Source organism: Corvus cornix, chromosome 5 (assembly GCF_000738735.6).
Source record: "Corvus cornix cornix isolate S_Up_H32 chromosome 5, ASM73873v5, whole genome shotgun sequence".
Taxonomy (NCBI): domain Eukaryota; kingdom Metazoa; phylum Chordata; class Aves; order Passeriformes; family Corvidae; genus Corvus; species Corvus cornix.
Window position 1 is genome coordinate 13318384 of NC_046335.1, and position 15818 is coordinate 13334201.

The 15818-nt window shown below is 37.1% G+C and overlaps 1 long non-coding RNA gene across 3 annotated transcripts in view; it reads right to left on the bottom strand.

Moving 5' to 3' along the window:
* Positions 1 to 1403: 1403 nt before the first annotated feature.
* Positions 1404 to 15818, bottom strand: part of LOC104686397 — a 35390-nt gene continuing 20975 nt past the window's right edge. For 2 of the 3 annotated variants that reach the window (XR_751332.3, XR_002045270.2), the window contains exon 4: positions 7600 to 10628. This is a non-coding gene — a long non-coding RNA (uncharacterized LOC104686397). Of the gene's footprint in view, positions 4678 to 7599; positions 10629 to 15818 lie in introns of those variants that run through there. The other variant, XR_002045278.1, reaches the window with a different exon arrangement.

The following is a 15818-nucleotide window of genomic DNA, read 5'->3' on the forward strand; positions in this document are numbered from 1 at the left end:
GACTGAAGCACAGCAGCAGCTCATTAGATAATTCATACTTTAGTGAATTTTATTCAATGGGCAATCAGTTCATTATTTTTATAGCTTCACTATAACCATTATTCTGCCTGTTGTCCTCTACAGTAAGGTTTCAGCTACATAGCAGGGCCCGCTCCTGCAAACCTGAAGCCCTTCTGCATACAAATGGCATAGGGAGGGTTTGCAGGATTTAGCCCATGGTTTATAAACTGTGTAAATTATTTTAGAAGTCATGTCAGATATAGTTTATTCCAAGATTTGCTTGCAAATTTTAATCAGAAAACACAGAATGGGTATGCAGTTTAGATTGAAATATTCTTTCACCTTGTGCTCTGCCCAGCTTGACTTACTGTGGGCTGATATAACTGGCAGAAGATACAGCATGCATGATAGAGGAAGGCTGGACACAAACTAGAGAAAACACATAAAGAAACATTTATTTAAAAAAAGTAAATCAACCATAAAGATCCTCCCAGTAGACCTGGGAGATGGAAGCCTTTCTCATTTTCTCCATGGCAAAATTTAATCTAGCGGCTTGGCTTTTCAAGCGTCATATTCAAAGAGATGCAAATTTGTCAGAGCAGAGACCCCAGCTGACTTTTAGCACTTCGTGAATGTCAAAGGGGCTTAAGGGTTGAAGTGTCTTTACCTCCCTCCATCCTTAGTAATTCAAAATCAGACTGAAAATACAAAGCACCCACCTCTACCTGTTTGTTCAGGCCTCTATTTCAAGTGTACCTGACGGCTATAAACGTGTTTGTTTCAGCTGTTGTTATCTGTTTTAACTAAAAGTACATATAGAAATGAGCATGCAAGTGAAAAATGTTCCACAAGAGAATCCATCAACAGAAGAAAAACCCTCCCCTTTGGAAAGCTACCCTGTCCCCCACCGCATATATCCACATTTTAGAGGTTCTTGCAACATAGCCTGTTCCCAATTGACTGATTTCAGAACTGCTATTAACTGAGTAGTAATCTCACCCAGTGACATGGTTCACTTCATACAGTCTCAGGAGGTAATATATCTAATAAAAATAAAAGTAATAAAAATAAAAACAGCCCTAATGAATACTCCATACCATGTAAGGTATATACTATACCACATAGCAGGGGCCACCTGAAAGTAATGCCAATGGATTTTTTTTTTTAACCTGCCTCCTGTATGATGTAAATATCAATCTACTAATGGAGTTCCCATTGATGAATGATAAGGAAAAGAAAAAAAAAAAAGAAAAATGGCATTGAACAGATTGAGACAGACTAATCTTGTTTGTCTAAAAATGGAAAAAAAAAAGTATAAGTAAGCAAAAGCAAGAGGATTTAAACTCAGTTCCATGTGTAAGATGTTTATTAAATTAAATTACATTAACATATACATGATCAGTGTGAAGGGAAGCCCCCAACAGCCTTTACTGAATGACAGATTCAGTGAGTGAACCTGAGCTCTGAGGCTGGACCTAGAGTAACAGTTTCAGAGATGTGTTTCTTCTCATTTAACAATTTATCTGTCCTCTTGATGATGAATTTACCAGAAAAGGATGACTGTCTCTTTAAAAAAGTAGTTTGGGCAGTGCTTCTTGGTTTTAAAGTCTGGAGACAGTGGCATTAGATTGATTAGGTGTGTACATGCTGGCTGAGAAAGCTGTAGAAAGGGGAATGGAAGTGTTTGACAAGATGAAAGACTATTCAACATGTTAGACAGCTGGTTGAGTGAAAAGATCTATAACAGCACAGTAAAATATACTCAACAGTAAATGATACCTTCACTGCAAAAGCTACTACAAGTTAGGTCACACAATTTTAGCCTAGGATGACAAGTTCAACCAAACAAAGTTTTAAAACACACAATTAATGTGTGTGTGCCTTGTAACAGACAGATAGCACTTGGGAAATTGAGACAGACAGGGGTTCCCTTTTCCAAGTTTAATAGTGAATATGCAAAGTTCCTGAGCCAGACTCTGATCTCTACTGCTTATTCAGAGCAACTGCACTGATCTCAGAGGAGCTGTTCCTAATACACACCAGGGTTAGGGAGTTGAGGATCTGCGCCTCCTTCAGTCCATTACCTTGCTCTAGGAAATGAATGCTTTTGAGAAATAATGTTGTAAAGGGAATTGTGAGCATTCTTCCTGAGATCCTGCAGTTACTGATGACTGTGGTAAATGTCTATGTGTAACTGTGTGCATCATGTTTTCTGATTTGCACATGAAGGCTTTGTAATCACCATGTGATTTTTATAATTAACGAAGCACAAAACACACCAGGATGACAGGGATAGTGAACTGTCATGCATGCTTCAGACAGTCAGCAGATAAACAAGAATGAATAAAGAACATTTAATATTTTAAGAAAAAAAAAAAAGGGGGAATTTGGGTGGTTTTCTGGTGATAGACTATCAGGGATTATGGTAGTGGACTATAAATTAGTCTAAAACCAAAGGATGCTTTTTCTGTAGACAATAAGAAGACAATTGGACCTGGACACAGTTGGCTACTCTCATTTGATTATTCATGATGCAGTGATCATTCCAGTTAGCAGAGGTTGCACCAAAAGGTCTTTCAGTCAGATGGAAATATAGTGTATGAAACTAAAAACACTATCAGAAGAACTCTGATTTTTAAAACTTTACTTTTCCTATTAAGCTAAATTAATAGCAAATATAGAAGGCAACATTGAAGAAATACATTTTTATCAGACTCTAAATCTCCTTAGACCATCACAGAAGAGTATGTTAACATACATCCACACTTTCAGGTTATTTTATGTTACCAGAAAAGTGCAAAGAGGCCATGGTGCAGATGCCAATTAGGCCTGAGGTGATTTGGAATTTAAAAATAAATTTAAAATTATAATTTTTAAAGCTTGGCTTGTTGAGTGATGCTCAATATATGCTTTAAGCTCTTTTTAACATTGCTTTTAGAAGAGTTAAAAAAAAAAAATCTTTTTATGTGAAATCAGCCCTTTTATTCCACATCCCATATGAGGTATTTCCCGCACTAGTTTTCAGGGACAGTAAGGCAAGCCTCTGTTAACTTGATTCCACTGAATATTTGACAAAAAAGTATTTTAATACCAATGTTAACACATATTTCCTTAATTATAAAGCCCTAAAGGTATGTCAAACTAAGTAAACCATTAGATTGTCAAAACATTAATAATCTATTAGTGTACATAGATTTGCTCATGCCGTGCAGTGGGCCAGAGGGGTTGGTTTCAGGATTCTTAGTCAACACACTAGAGTATCCACTGCTAGCTCCACCAGGAACATACAGAGTGACCTTGGAAGGGCTGCCTAGTAGTTATCTGCTTCAGCTTGCCCAATCTTAAAAATCTGGAGACGCTTTGAGGTCTTTGGATGAAAGGCGCTATTAAATGTATGAAGTATTTATTAATTAATATTATGCCGAGAAAAAGATATTTCTGCTTCTAAAATGTAAATAATGTATTAACCCACTCCCTCCCCTACATAATACCAGAAGTGTTTCTTCATAAGCAGATATTTATAAATTAGATGGCATACTGTGAAATTATTTAAGTAATCCAAATGATTAAATAAAAAATGTGGTTTCTGTGGGAGTGCCCCAAGCATACAAAACATTTTACCTACTCAGCTGTATCCACTGATTTTTTTTTTTAATTTTTCAGGGATAGGAGGATACAGGTTGCCAGTATGTCTTTATAGGAATGTTAGTAACTGAACTGAGTTTTATTCTGGGGATTTAGAAGCAAAATTTCAGTGTTAACATTCTAATATAGTTATCAATATAATCAACTCCTCCTCCAGTCATTATTTTCAGGAAATTCCTTTTGCACACACAGTTATGGCTTTAATTGCTTTGAAGCTTTGCCTTGGCTGAAATTCTAGGATATCTCAAGTCATTCTTTCCTCTGGCAGTTCAGCAATTATATGTATAGATACTGTATAGCTGAAATGGAAGGTACAATGCAAAACACAGGAACTTCAAAGACAGAAATTGTTGAGCAGAGAGAGAACACTTATATTTCTACGGAAAACCAGTCTAGGCTATAAGTGCTCTGAAAAAAAAGAAGGGCTGAAGTTAACCTTTCAGTTCATTACTACAATAATAAAGGTTAGCTCTATGACATGTCCCAAGTGTGAATGGGGTAACTTCAGGCTGGCAATGGGTCACCAGTGGGGTTCCGCAGAGCTCCATTTTAGGGCCAATTCTCTTCAACTTCTTCATAAACAACTTGGACACAGGACTCAAAGGTACATAAATGAGTTAGTTAATTATGCAAAACTGCAAGGAGCTGTTGACTCCCTTGAAGGCAGAGAGGCCTTGACAAATTAGAGGACTGGGCAGTCACCAACTTTTAACAAAGACAAGTGACAGATTCTGCACCTGGGATGGAGTAACCCTGGATATACAGACAGACTGAGGTTCGTTCACCACTTCCCATGGGAAGGAAGGTGTTCAGCCGTCACTGGGAAACCTGAGCTCCATTACACATAGCTGTGGCTTGGGAAGACAAACGCAGTCGGTCCAATGACCCCCCTCCTTCCTTCTTCTTTCCCCAGCTTTATGTGCTGAGCATCATGTCATGTGGCACCTTTGTGGTAAGTTGGGGTTATCTGTCCCATCTGTGTCCCAGTCCAGCTCCTTGTGCATGGCATCCCACTCACTGGTGGGGTGGGATCTGGAGCAGAAAAGGCACTGATGTTGTAAAAAGGCATTGATGATGTGTAGGTAGTGCTCAGCAATAACACAAACATTTTGGTACTATAATCCCTGTTTTCAGTACAAGTCTAAAATATAGCCCCATGCTAGCTGCTGTGAAGAAAATTAACTCTGTCCCAGCAAACACAGCACACTAGGCCTGCAGAATGCCAAGGATCACTACTGGGAATGTTTGAGTAGCAGAAATAAAAATCAGTACTAACAGAAGATTGGTTAAAAATAGACTTTGAATTTATAGTTTGTATATAGAAGTTATATAGATATTACCTACATAGTTTAGAGAGAGACACACAAGGGGCTTCAGTATTTATTGGCTGTTCACATTCAAATAAACATTTGTGGATTTTTTACTAAATAGTACATTTAATTATATTTTATGATATTTTACTTTATGAGATGAAGTATCAGATTTCAATTTGATTTTGTTAACCTTATTGTACGTCTCAAAGTCTACCAATTTATCACTTTATGGGGGTAAAATCATCCATCATAAAGTTTCCTGGTTGCAGATCACTAATTAATTAGTAGCTGGGATAGAATTTAATCGTTGTTAAAGACCCAGAATTTCTCATATCACTGTTGCAGAACTGCATAGTCAATTAAGCAACAAGAACCTGCCTATGTTACTTGGTTTATTATACTAATGCCTTGGAATGTTTGCATGAAATACATAAATTCTCTCGTATCATAGTTAATTAAATCCAAAACTATGGTCTGTAAAAGTCACCTGTCTGACCTCTGGAGAATGAGTGCGAATCAACGCCAAAGACCACACCAAAGCAGCAACTACTTAAACTAACAAAGTGATTTATGTCTTTCAAAGAGCAGAAACAGAGAGAAAGCAATATTTTTTAGTTCCTTTAAGTTTTATTATGACTTTATGATACCATTCTTGATGGCAGAGAAAAGGTTGGTGTCAGGGGACTGGTGCTGCTTCCAAGTGTAACTGCCTCAACCCAGTCAGACAAGAATGACAAAAAATACTTCTTTTTGTCATTCTTTGCGCAAATGAAAGAAACTTGTCATTCCAACTTCACAAAACAGCACTAGAGATGAAATGCTCAACTCCACTGGGACAACCATTTTTTTGCTGTTATTACAGAAGAAAATTATAACCATAAAAATGTCCAATTTAGAAAAAAGGTGCCACTTTAGCATCATTTGCATAAAAGCTGTTACATACAAATTGTTATAAAGACAAATGTGTAGTACTCTTGTTGAAAATTGCTTATATCTTAGGTGCTTTCCCTGAAACGACATAAAGGCCTCTTCAAACTGAAATTCATTCTCAGGTAAATAAAGCTGAAAAAGAATTTTCACCTATTTGTATGTACGTGAGCAGTTTTTCATATTGTCTTAAACAGATTTTTAACATACATTTCTACCAAACTTTCAAATTCCTTCCCTCCTTAGCCTGTTGGTGGCTTCCATTATAATAACTTGGCTTTGCAGATGAAGGCAGATGAAAAGCTTATCCTCAGTGAAAGCTAATGGTCACCTTGAAAAGAAAACTTTCTGCAAATGTGGGCACCTTTACTTTCTTCTGTTCTTTACTTTCTCCTCTGCAGTGAGACGATCACTGTCTGGATGCCACTGATGTCTCTGTCACCATCACTGTTACCCATCAACTCAGAAATTTATTTATTCCCTCTCAGAAAATCAACCAGATGTGCTGTGCCTACTGAAGGTGGGCTATTTTGCAGCAATCAAATAATAAACTTTGGTACATAAAAATTGTTCTACAAAACAGTCCGATTAACTTTATTTTTTGTTTCTGGCAAAAAAAAAAATCAGTGGCATTTATTTATATTTGGTGTTAAACACTGATACAATGTGGATTAACAAGAAATCCAAATTAAGTTTTGCAGTAAAGTGAATCATCAGACGTATATTACTCTAATTGAGAACAGTATGCTAATATAAATGGAATGCTAGTAGGGGATTTTCAAGTGGTCTGGTAATCTTTTTATGTAATTGCAGAATCATTACATTAATGTAACTTGTTTGTAAGCAGGAGAAACAGCTATCTGTAGAATGCCAAGTTAAGATGGTTGTAAACAGTTTGCCGTGTCTGAGATTAAACATTAAAGCAAATAATATTATGGTATAGAATCCACAAATTTGTTACTCCTGACTATGAGACTATGAGACCTATAAGGATATGGGCTGAGACACTGTACACTGCAGCACAAGCAACACTCTATGTTATATGGAAACATATTCAGTAAAATTAAAAATAAAGTGTTCTCTAGAACTTTAGACAGAATAGGGCCAATAACAACAATATACTGCACACTTTATCTGCTTTTCCAACAGGTCAATTGCTTTCTCAAGCAAAATAAAGTAATAAAATCAAGAGTATATGCTTTCGGGTATGAAATCTAGTGTTTTAATTGTTTAAATATACTGGAAGCACTAAACTGAAAAAGGTCTGTTTTTCCATGTCAAAAAGCACCCACATTTCCAGGTGAGTAGAGAAGCATTCTTCCTGCATTCATCCACAGTTGGTGTTGATGATGTGGACCACCTCAGAAGCTTATGGTTCAGATTACTTGCTTTTTTTTTTTTTTTAATTTTCAATGACTATGGGGAAAAGTAGGGTAAGATTTATCTGTGTGCCTTACTGTTTTGTCCTGAGTCTTTGTCCTTGCACTGGAATCACAATGAGTTCTGTGAGCAGCATATGCAGAAAGCTGCAGGAAAACATCTGTTTCCAGCTACTTCATTTTGTGTTCTCTTTCTCTTCCAAATTTCTAGCCTGCTCCTAAATATCGACTGCCAACAAGATCTATCTGTAGGCAACCCATAGTTAGCTTTTCCTCAACCATCCTCTCAATTTCATATATATATATATATATATATATATATATATATATATATATATTTTGCACTATTTCTGCAATCTTTAAGTCATTGCATTAGCAAATACACAACAGCATTATGAGCAGAAGTCCTTCCAGTTATGGATGTTCTTGCCCAGTTGGTGGAATTCAGATAAGAAAGGAGAAAGTTACACTTACACTCTGCTATTTTCTGTTTCTCCAAACAAAATACAGAAAGAAAGGGAGAACAAAAAGATGCCGACATTAATGAAGACTTCTTGAAAATCTAGGATGACAATGAACTGAAAGGGGGAACATACAAATGGAACTGTAAATTTGAACTGAAAGCTGGATGAAAATATTTGAAGCCAACCAATAAAACTTTTCTACTAATTCTATTATGAAGCTCATTGCAATAACTCTTTGGGCTGAAACCACTTCATGGTTAAAATGAAACAAAAATATTGTACTGCTCTTTGTTGGGGTCTTTCCCCAAAGTGTGGACATCAGAAATATCAGGCAATTTTCCTCAAATCTGATAAAAATATTTAAATTGGAAATTAACTTTTTTTCCCTCAAGATCCTTAGTGGAACTGTAAAATATTAGCTATCATTCTCACTTTAGTAGAATTCACCCTTTTCACAATATCTGTAGGCAAGGGATGATGTTTGGTGGTGTTCTTGATTGTTTAAGTATAGGTAAGTCTTGTATTTTTGTCACTGTAGCTCTTGCCCTGTCCCCAAAATCCTACCTGTTTGCTTCCTTTATTTGGTGTGTCACGTGCAATATTTTCTGACAAAGGATAACAGAATAGAGTATAACCTGTAGCAGCCTGAACACAAAATGAATGCAAGCGATAGGAAATTTTGGACAGTAGCACACTAAAGACATAATTTTTTTTTTTTTTTTTTTCAAATACTTCAGAAGCAGGAATCCTGCCAGGGAGTCAACCAGGCCTGCAGCTGTAAGAAGAACAGTCCATGTTAGAAATGCTAAATGAATTCTTTGCATCCATGCTTGTTGCAGAGAAGCTTTGAGAGGTTTCAACCCTGGAACTACTCTTTATGGAGGGACAAATCTAAGGTACACTCTTAAATTGATGTGTCAGTAGAAGAGGTTTAAGAACAAATCTATACAATGAATAGTGACAAATCATCAGGACCAGATCATGCAAGTGCTCTAAAGGAACTCAAATATGAAATTGCCAAACTACTCACTGTGGTGTGTAACCTAGTGCTTAAATTGACCTCAGTACCGAAAGAGTGGAGGTGAGAAACACAATAGAAATTATTTCAAGCATTTTGTAGTGAGGAGGGAGACCCAGGAAACCATAGAGCAATACTCTTAATTTCTCTACTGAGTAAATTTGTTGGAAATATCAAAAAAAGAAACCCAGATTTAGGAGGCTTATAGAGAAATGAATTAATGGAGATGCTATAAAACACTGCGTGAAATGAGTGTTTCCAGCCAATGATTGATTCTGTTTCTCTTAGATGCCTGTCTGAGGGTAGAACTAGCTCAGTCCAGGTATTTGGTACTCAGAGTGCTAAGTTTAGATGAGAAGAACACAATGTCGAGTAGCTGAGTGATGAAAGGGCAAGTGACATAAAATGCAAATCTATACAAAGGAAAAGCCCTGAAGTAAAGATAACTAATCAAAGGTCTTATCCTAGATATTATAATTATATTTTAAAAAAAGACAATAATGTAATTTGGATTACCTGTCCAAAGTGAAATATCAAATACCCCATTTAAAACAAACTAAGGGAAGTATCTTTAGATATAACAGTAGAAGTCCTTGCAGAATATGTTTTGGATGCTACTAGTACAAATAGTTTCAGACAACAGTTGGAAACCATGAAAGAAAAACCTCTTGAGACATCAGATGTCCCATTCATCTCAGAATCCCTTTGCACATCCTATTACCAGAAACTGGAATACTGTACTAGGGGAGAGTCTGTATTTGATTTCTTCTGAAATTCTTTCTTTAAGCATCCATTGCAAGCTATTTCTACAAGATAATTACTACACTTGATGGACCTATGATTTTTCCTGTTAATCAACTCCTATATTAGATTTTATGTAATTTGTTGTGATATGATCAAGGAAAACTTTCAAATAAAATCCACATTGTACAATGTTTCCCTTGATCAAATGTTTGATCAAGTTTGATCAAGGTTTGAACCTGTGCTGTGGTAAGCACTTCTGTTAAAGCAGAGAGTTTTACCTTAAACTGAGGTACTTATTAGCAATCTTGCTTAATGTAGTTGGAACAGCCAGTGAGTGTTTTAGCCCTTCTCAAATAGATTCAAGCCACCCTTGCTGCTCACCCTGTCACAGTGGGCTTTCACCAGTTTTTTAGCCATGTTCATCACCTACAACATCATCTCTGTCTGCTTTGAAATAATGAAAAGGAAGGAGCCTTTCTCAGGACTACCAATAATTCATCATCCCCAGGGAGAATCTGTAAAGTATGAAAACATGAATTGTATTTTCTCCTTGAAGATAATTCTTTAATGATTATCAATTTCTCTAATGAGTGACTGTAAATACTGTTGAAATAAAGATGTCTTCCTTTTAGGATCATTTAGCCCTGAGTATCCCACAGGTCCAGTTATCCATGTCTTTCTAGGTAGCTTACTGATTTCTTGAGCTACCCAGGAAGCTAGATGGCTTAACACATATCCATCTGTCCTCTCTAAAACTATAACTACTCACTCCATTTGGCAGGGTGGATGAATACTTTGTTCAATTACATTAAAGGTTTTATTTTAATTGTTTAATATTCCCATTAATAATATCTCCTTAAGTCATCTGTCGAGATTTTGTAATTTTATATTTTCTTTGAAATTTAGAACAAATGCAAATTAAAAAAAAATTCTAGGTACCTCTCACCTGGATTATGATGAAATGTTTCTATATGTTAATGGTTTGGTTATTAAAATGTATAAGGAGAGGAAAAAATCCTGGAACAGACAGCATCAGTGATTGCCTTGAGAGTATCCTTCCATAGAGGAGCACGACTTTGCACCTCTGTGACAGCAGTGACAGATATTTGTGGCTCAGATGGTCCAGGTCACTGTAGGCCTAGAAGAGAACAAAGACAATATTCTGTACCTGTAAAGAAAGTAAAGGGCAATGAAATATGTACCCAAAGCAAAACTGAGGTGACAAATTGGCCACTGTGAAGCTGACACAGTACACAAGCACAAGGGATCAGGTGTTGAAGACAGAAGGTGGTTTATTCCAGATGCACTTCCCTAAGTTTTCCCAGACAAATGTAAAACTTAACCAAAATTAGTTCCACAAAACAGCGAAGGAGCAAAGGAGAAACAAGTTGTGGTTCGTTCCTCTGAAGATAAGAAGCTGACAAATGAGGAGTCCAAGCAACCTTCTCCAACCTATGTAGGAGCAGGAAACTGAATCTAAGGTTCCTGTTTCCCCAGGTTGCTAAATACATCCACAAAGTGAGAAGTTTGCTTATGTTTGCATCATTAAAAAGAAGACTCTTTTTTGTTTGTCTGTGTTTTTTAGTGATGTCATCAAATTTCATCACCACCATTGCTAAAAACATAAATGGGAAAAATCTGATGGGTGCTACAACTGTGAAAAACCATGTATGTCAAGGTTTCAGATTTTGAGAACTCTCATTGATGCTCTTGGCAGATAAGGCCCAGACAAATACATATTACAGCATAAACTGTTGCTGTTTCTTTAGGTTTCGGTAGCATCTCTTTTAAGGCCAGACATTTTTTGTTTTAGGCACCTATAGAAAGATGCAGAGGTATCTGGGGAAATGAGGAAAAAGCAGACCAAAAATTCAGAAAGGTTTGAGGAGGATTTTGAGAAACTGAAAAATATAGAGCAAAGTCAGATGGAATAGGAAGGAGAGGAGACAAACAGAAGAAAGTTAACAACTCATTACCTGTGAATAAAGAGAAGTTTACATACATAAATGTAGTTATGCCTATGGGTGTGCCAGTGTGTGTGTGTGTATATGTATCTATTTATATATGTATAAAAAAGATGTATCAAACCCACTTCTATTAGTAAATAATTCATAACTTATATTAAAGGCTTTTTCTTGGAGATATGCACCAATGATATAGACAGATTTGACACTATCCAAAGGGAATTCCTGATTTGGAGGCTCAGAGTCTGAGGCCACACCGAAGCACCTCTCACAGCACAAGATCCTGTGAGAGCCAGAGGATTAGACCCTTGCTGTGCCCACAGAACTGACTTTCTAAATTTTTATATTTTGGAAATTAAACCAGCTGAGGAATATTCATCCCAATGAAGTGAAATATCTTGCCCAAATGTAAAAACCAACCAAACAAACCAAGAGGAAGAGAGTGCCCTGGAGGCTGACTGTTTTGGTTTTGGGGTTCTTTTTTTGACAAGTATTCACTCCTTATGCTCAGAATATCTGTGAGCTGAAAGCCTAGAATATTGCTGTGCTGCCTCTTTGAACACAATACCCTTTCCCCTTTTTTCATTTAGTTATCTCCTTCTCTGCTCTGTGGCTCAATCTGCATATGTTATTGGCCTCGATTCCCAGGGCTGCCACCTTAATCTGTAGTAGCTAATAGTACAACCTCACACATGGCCTGGGACCAGGCTCAGGTTAACAAGAAATCCAAAAGCAAATGGCTGGGGGAGGTTGCTATAAAATAACCACTTGAAAATTCAGGCTGTGATTTTTTTTCACATTTGCATGGAGGAAGCAAAGCTTTTAGTCTCAGAGGTTCAGTCAAATGCATTAAAAAGATGAACATTTTAGTTAATGTTCTAAGAAGATTTCTAAAAGCAGTTTTGATTGTGTACTATTAGCATTAATTAATTTTTATACTGAGACCAGCCGTTATATTAGTAGAATGCATATTTTAATCAATTTCCACTTGCTGTTTTGTGCAAGTTAAAGGTAGCTTTGTGGTTTGTGCCTAGTTTATACAGTGCATTTAACTGGATGTGCCTTAGGTAATGCTCATCTGAGGTTCAATGTATACTCTAATCAGAGCATGATACAAGAATTATGAATGAAACCCCGACAAGTAATGGGGTTGTTTTAATTTTGGACCATAGTGGAATATACCTTCTCTAAACAGGTGCTTGAATACATTATAAAATAACACAATACTCAACTGCACTATCATCAAATGCAGGCATAAACAGTTAGGATTTTATCTCTTTTCAATAGGAGCTTACCTGCATCTGAAAGCAGCTGTTTTATATACATTTGCAATCATTCTGTCACTGGTAAATTTAAAAGGATCCTGTCAAGTGATTTTTTAAAACAGTTTTGATTTGATTATTTTAGAAATATTTTATCATTTGTTTGAGCAATTAAAAGACAGTCAAAGTTAATTAATTTCCCGGGTTGTTTGTTTTTGTTCTCACACTTTTTTGACAAACAATAAGACTTTCTGCTCAGGATTGCTAAAAAGAGTTTGAAATTGGGACTATATTGAAGTTGATTTCTTTAGTCATAAACACTACTGATTATACAGGTAGATACTTAGGCTGGGAAGTGCTCAGAGGAGCAACTGCCCTGCACTATCCAGCTCCAAAAATCCTTATTTGCCCTCATCCCTTGGCACTTCTCTCCCAGTCTTTCTTCCTAACCCAAAAGAAAACTGAAGTTGTGTCTCAGCCCCAGAAAAAGAGACAAGCAGGACATCAGACTTGGTCAGATCAGGAGACAAAACCCAGTCCTATAAAAAGGTTTTTTTGCTTTCAACAAAAATTTCCTCAGGCCTCTCTGATCCTAAACAGAGCAGCCTTTCCAAACTATTGATTCAAGAGATAGGAAGTCCTTAAAAGGAAAATAGAGGGTGAGTAAAGACAACAGAAAAGACATAACATGAGAAGGTGTAGTGGGGGCTAAGAAGTATTTGGAGAAACTTTGATGCAGTTAAATATCCGACAACCAGTTTCTCAAAACAGCTCTACTTTCCCTGTATATATTCTGCCTTCTCATCACTGCCCTCCACGCATTCCCACAGTGCCCAGGGCCTGCCATCCCATGCCACTGACCAAGAGCTTGGTCCATCCCAGTTAAGTACAGCTACCCCAGAAGACATTGTCCCCATCCTGCTCCTCTCAATGGACTTGCCATTGGAGGTCATTCTTCTCACTCACACAGGAAGGTGCTGTGCCTCCCATGGTGCCCCCCTCCACACACTGCCCTCAAGGTTTTTCTCCTCTTATTGCCATGTCAGGACTTTTTGTTGTTCAGCAATTCTTTGAGGTCCAAAGGGAGCGCCAGTTCACTGTGCCAGAAGCTGTGTGAATATGCTGTAAGAACCAATGTTTGTCCCAAGCTGTTTCCAAGATAAACAGACTGGAAAAATGAATGCTGGAAGGGAAAAAGGAGGCACAACTTCACAAACTGACACCTCTACTACAGGATGATGTGTTGCCTTCCAGATCAGAAGTGCTTAGCCAGAGTAAACACTGTACCAAATACCTGCCCAGAACGAACCCTCCCACTGCCCCCACCCCATTAATGTCAGAGTGCAGGGGCTTGTCTTCTGGAAGTATAGACCTGAACAAGTGGGTGAAGGAAAGGAGAGCTGCAAGGGTATGCAACAGGTGGACTGGAAAAGAGTTTCAGATCAAACAAGTGTATAAGCAGTATTAGCACAGTTCCCTGTAAGGTCACATTCAAGCCCATCTGACCCACAAATAATAGGCTTATATTGCCATATTCTCTCCAGCAGCACTGTCCTGGCAGGAGCAGAGTCAGTGCTGCTGCAGTTCAGAGCAGCACAGTCATGTCGGGCTTCAAAGTACTAGCATATGTAAAAGATTCTGATAAGAAGTGATGACTTCAGTTTCCACCGCTGCATAGAACAGGGCTGTCAGTCCTTGCCATTCTGTTGTTCAGTAGATCTCAAATAAGCATCGCTAATTAAGCTTTTCCTGTATTAATAACTCATAATACTGACTACTGATAAAATAAGCATACATATGCTGGAAGTATTTGGCATAAACAAGCACCAGTGGACTGCACCTTGGCAAGCCTACAGTGATGTTAAGTATTCAGAAGATATGAGGGGAAAAAAATCACTGTAAGTGATGCCAGAAAAAGTTTCCACTTTAAAGGACTCTGAGATTAAAAACTCAGGAAAAATTCATTGACTAGATGAGAAACTCACCCATTACCATTCCAGAAAAGCCAGACTCCACAGATATTGCATGCCTGTCCTCACTAACATGCCCATTCACTCCTGGAGTCCCAGCTGAGGGTAAGACCTGGCTTTGATAGCACAGCCACTGCTGCACATGGGCTGACAGGAATGACTTTCTAGCCTTTCCTAGATGCAATTGCAATCAATCACCTAAAAATGAAGATTTCACTAGTTCATTACTAGTTCCCTGAGCCATCCAGCCTTCCCAAATGCTTCATAAAACTTCCAGTTTTCTAATATTTAAATTAAGTATTTCAATTACCTTATACTTAGCAATGTTGCTGATGTTTTTCTTGATTTTACTTTGCTTACACGGACCTGGCTGGAAAAACTTCAATATCAAATGTATATCTTAATTAAATATAATACATATTTCCTGTTTTAAGTGCAGAAAAATTAAAATTTCAAAGCTATCGTTTTTCTCTCTGTTTCAAAGATGCTAATACCAGAAAGAGAGCAGTTAGACTTTAAAAGAAAAATTTATGAGTATTTCCCTCTTGGTACTCCTTCCAGTGCTTCCTAATTAAGGACAAGCCAATACAGTATCATGTACCAATCTGGTATTTATTAACAAAGCTAGTCATGATTTTTAACTGATTATTGCTCAGAGGATCCTCCCCTCATTAATATAAATGAATTAGGAGGAATAGTGCCAAATGTTTCAAATGGGAATTAACATGAGACTGCAAGGTATAATTAGTTGAAGATGCTAAATACATCAAAGTATTAATTTCTGTATGCATATATATATATATGGCTATATGTATCACATTTATATATTATCTAAAAATATTATGTATATGTACACACAGTGCACATATCAGCTTAAGTGCAACTTACAGATGTATGCATACCACTTTTATTATATTATACCCTGCAGCTACAGAAAACAAGGTATCCAACTGAAAGAGGATTACAAAATCCAGGGAACAAAAATAGAGAGTTATCCATACAGGATAACATTGATGATAAACATCATTTAAGGCAAAGAGTCTCTGAATCAGACACCACTCTAGGTAAAATATCACAACCCCATTGTTTTGTTTTCTGTTACACTCAGAATTATGTAATTTTCCTTCCTTTC